Source organism: Octodon degus, unplaced genomic scaffold (genome assembly GCF_000260255.1).
Source record: "Octodon degus isolate 3935 unplaced genomic scaffold, OctDeg1.0 scaffold00199, whole genome shotgun sequence".
Classification (NCBI taxonomy): domain Eukaryota; kingdom Metazoa; phylum Chordata; class Mammalia; order Rodentia; family Octodontidae; genus Octodon; species Octodon degus.
In genome coordinates this window covers 3,397,667-3,402,218 of record NW_004524775.1, presented here as the reverse complement: position 1 = coordinate 3,402,218, position 4,552 = coordinate 3,397,667, and the positions used below count along the sequence as shown (strand labels likewise).

Genomic DNA, 4,552 nt, shown 5'->3' with positions numbered 1-4,552 from the left:
GTCTTACACTGTTAAGTGAAAATTTGAATTCTTTCTTGTGATTACTCCTGTACCTTTCCAGCTCCAGCATTTTACAGTAGTATCCATGCAGTGCGAAGGAAACCTGCACTTGGCTCATGAAGTGCTGGACATTCAGAGCAGGGAACCCTTGCAAAGGCTCTTGGGACTAGACCTCTGAATTGGCTCTTTCAATGTGTGCACTTAAAGGGCATCATGGATTATGCAGCTGTTTGGGCTTTAGCATGGTTTTGCCTCATATTCATGTCTAGTTGCAATTGTGTGAATTTTCAGTTCGATACAAAGACTTCATTTTTTGTTGGAAACAATTTTGTTGGCTTTTTTCTGAGTTTTCTCTGAGAAAAGAATGGTTGCAAGGTTTTGAATTTTGAAAAGTTAAATTTACTGTAATACATAAGTTTATTGAAAGCATATTTAAGAATAAATCACTTCCTTTAATTTTATATTGAATTTGATGTTTATTTTATGAATTCTAGTGGAAAATTTGATATAAGTAAAATTATATTTAAGTGCTCTTGAATCAGTCATATAGTGATTAATATCAGAGTAATGTTTGGTGGGCCAAGCTGTAAAATAGGAGCAACTTGAGGGTAGCAGGTGGAGCTTAGTGGTGGAAACTTGCCTAGCTTGCACAAGCATCTGGGTTCTATCCCCAGCACCACAAAAAAATGAAGTGAAATTTAAAAAAAAATTAATGAAGAAAAATAAAAATCATGAAGTTTCAATTAAAACATAAACATAAAATGTAGCAAATGTAGTTATGTATAACTACATTATAGTTATAGTGAAAGAGCGTCTTTTAAAAAAACAACACATCTATGTAGTATCACTTTAGAATCTCTGTAGTAAAAATACCACTTAAAATAGCTCATGGAATCTTTTGGAGGAATATATCTTTCATCTGTACCTTAAGGTGCCCTTTCCACCTTGAATTGGGTGCACAGTAGTTTCCCATCTTTTTAAAAAGAGTTTAAAAAGTTAACTTTCTAAACTTTCTACCTGGGTGTTGGGGAAATAGCTAAGTAATACATGCTTGCCTTGTGTGTGTGAGGTGCTGGGTTGATCTCCAGTCCAGCAAAAACCAAAATAAATAAAAATATTTATACCTGAATAAGTTGTTCTTCCGTCTTAGATCCCTGTTTGCAGTGGCAAGAAAGTAGCCTTGGCAAAAGGTACACTGTCAGGCTGTTAAGATAGCCCCACCCTCTTATCCTGGTACTGGGGATTGAACTCAGGACCTTCTGCTTGTCAGGCAGGTGCCTGTTCCGAGCTAGCTCCCCAGCTGTCCGGCTGCTAAGTGTGCTAAACACAGAAGTGCTGTTGCTGCTCATTTCCCCTCAGCTTTAAGTAGAAGTATCAGCGTTTGATGTCACTGAACATGTACTGTGCTCAGCTGCTCAGTTGAACAGCCGAGAAGAGACTCCCGCATGCAGTGCTGTAGCGCTGTGTATTTTCTCTTAGGTCTCTCCTTAAGACCCAGAAAACGCTGATAGTGTGTCTCCTAAAAATCTTGTGATGGGTTTTTTGGTAGTTGTTTTAACATTTCAAAGTGTAAACTCTGTTAAAGTAAGATTCTACTTATGGCTCTTCACAACTATCACGTGATTTAGGTTAAAAGCATGTATTTTAAACAGCTTTTCACTGAACTTCAAATTAAAGGTCCTAGGCTATTTTCATCCATGCTACTTAATTTTTCACCTAGACAAAAAGAAAGCAAATAGTAAAAATGGAAAAACTGAAACATTACCTACTGTTTCTTTAAGAAGCCAGCTTCTCCCGGAGGTTTTAGGGTGTTTAACCTAACATGCTAGCAAGGAAAAGTTCTTTAAATAATGGATATTAGCCTCATCCAATCACAATTATCAGTTTCACTAACAGGGAGGAGGTTTTACTCTCGGGCCACTAGAATTAGAGAAGGTGGAGCTTGGTATTCAAGTTCGGTTGCTTGGGAGTACAGCTTCAAGGGAAGTTAATCTGAGGGGAAGCAAACAGAAAATTGTGGAGGTTTTGTTGGTAGGATTTTTGTTCTAACCCTTTAATGTTCCTATATTTCATTATTTTGTTCTTTTATGCTTCTGTGTATATTAGGTTTTGTCATTGTTTCTATTTTCTGCTTCAGACTGAACATTAAAATTAAACAGGGAAGCAGAACAAAAGGACTGTTTGGACAGGAAATAGGTGTTCAGAGAATCAAACTTGACTTTCTTTTAATCATTATTTTTAGTTAAGAATTTGAGTGTCATTAAAAATCTTTGACTTAAAATCATATAGAAAACAGACTATGCTCTTGGATTGGCTGTTGGAGCAGTCATTTGTCAGTTTTTATAAATGACATCTTGAGAAAATTTATTTCCTTAAACCTGGGATGTTAAGTTGCTAAAAAAAACAGATAAATGTGGCAGGTTTAACTTTGTTCTTTTATAAGAATTGAAATGCCAACTATTTAATTTTCTTTGATACCCTTAATATTATCCCTCTTCTTTAAATCTTGTATATTTAAAATTCAGCAATATTTTTCATTTGGTCACAATTTTAGCTTTGTTTTTAAAAGAGAGTGCTTTATATTATGTAGAGCAAAGTAAAACTGTTTTCTTCAAACTGTTTCAAAGGTGGAGATAAGTAACAGCTTTTTGAAACAGGAAATGAAGGAATTTACGTATTTAAAAGCTATAAGCTCCCAAAACTTGGAAAAAAGTATCTAATACTCTGTTAACGTTTCTTACTTATGAAACAGTTTTCCTATGTGCCAGTATAATAATTTTTCTTTGTAGAGACTTTTCTATATGTTGTTGCCCTTTGCGCTCAGAAATTAAGGTATAAAAGTTCATTTCAGTAGTCCAAATGCAAGCTAAGCATTTTCTTCAGTGTACTTGCATTTGTTAGGTTGCTAGTTCCAAAGTATGCAGAGGGTTTTTTTAGATTAAATGCTTTTCTGCTATATCTATTGTTTAAGCTATACTATAATAAAATCATTAAGTTACCTGTATAACCACAATAATATTGTATGGTAGTCTAATTTTTTCTATCTTCTCTTTTATATCTTATGCTCTTGTGTTTTCTAATACTTTTGAATGAGTGCACATTTGTTTTGTTTTCACTAAACTGTATCCTCTCATTAAAGTTGATTTAAATCTGGTAGCCAAATACTACTTTTAGGTTGATTTAACCTTAATTAATCTAGTCTTTTGTTTGTTCTACTTTTAGATTGTTGCTGATTTTTTTTATCATTTTAAATAGCATTGCATTGAACATATTCTATGCATATCTTTACAATATTTTCCTTAAAAAAAAAAAAAAAAAAGACTCCTTTTGGAAAAAAGTCCCTTGGGTAGAGTTTACCTAGATTAAGGAATGTGAATACTCACTGGCCCAGTTGCTTCCCCAAAAGACTATGCAAATTTGTATATCAGCAACAGGATGTGTTTCAGAATTTCTCCAATGAGTAGGCCCTTAACTTTTGTATTGCAGTGTGCCTCCAGAGCTGAGTTGTTGGCTGGTTTTGGCCCACACAGCTAAACTCCATTTTCAAAGTACCAATGAATCTGAGTCCATTTTCTGGATATTAAAGTTTGCTGAAAGAAATTAAGAAAAATATCCATTTAAGTGAACAATTATGTATCTTTATTAGGTATTTCATTCATTATATATTGCAACCTGCAAGTATAGGACTTAATGTATTATAGTGGCTTTGTTGGTCATGTTAGCTCTCCTTAGAACTGTGTGTGCTGCTTTTGGTAAGCACATTCCAAAAGAAAGGTTTTCTTCTAAGAAACTGTATCAGAAACATTTTTAGGGAGGGCAAATACCTAATAGGAACATACATGAATTGCCGTTGTCACCACATTTCTGAAATTGGGGTTTTTTAAAAATATATTTTAGAGACAGAATTTGCATGTATAATTCTAGGTTTTAAAATGGTGTATTGCACTTTTATAGTACATGATAGATTTTTATTTAAAGGTTAAAAACTACAGACACAAAATGGTATGAGGCATGTTCCGTTTGTCTTTAAAAGCATTCTTTGTTTGGCAATGAGTGCAGATTAAGTATACCTTTACTGACCGGTCTGCTAAATGAAATAGGCTGTAACTGTTTTGGTATGAACTAGTTGACTAATGTTGCAGAATAAACTTGTTATTAAAGCACAATTCAAGACAGAAAAATGCCAGTTTAATTAACATATAGTAGTATCACTCATTGATGCAAACAGTAATTGAGTGTGTGTAGTTTTGAATTCAATAGTCTACCTTATTTTACATATCAAGTAAGTTATTTTTATAACTTTTATTTAAATTTATGAATAACTTAATATCTTTCCTATTAGCTGAAATGTTTGTCATTGATTCCCAGGGAAAGTTTTTTTATGCATTTTTTGTTTTTATGGTTGAAAAATATTTTTCCAGATGCACTTTCATTTTATTAACATTTAGGACAGTAGAGAAAAAACTAAGATTTTTAGTATTTATGTAATCAGTGTTTCCTTTCTGAATGTAAGAAAAATATTTGATTTTTTTTTTTTTTTTTTTTTTTTTTT

At 33.1% G+C, this 4,552-nt stretch overlaps 1 protein-coding gene across 4 annotated transcripts in view; it reads left to right on the top strand.

Annotated features, from left to right (window-relative positions):
• Positions 1–1,958: 1,958 nt before the first annotated feature.
• The window catches only part of Zfand6 (zinc finger AN1-type containing 6), a 59,856-nt gene continuing 57,262 nt past the window's right edge, over positions 1,959–4,552 (top strand). For 3 of the 4 annotated variants that reach the window (XM_023704645.1, XM_023704644.1, XM_023704646.1), the window contains exon 1: positions 1,959–2,031. The gene's annotated coding sequence lies outside the window, so the exon portion shown is untranslated. The remainder of the gene's footprint in view (positions 2,032–4,552) is intronic. The other variant, XM_023704647.1, reaches the window with a different exon arrangement.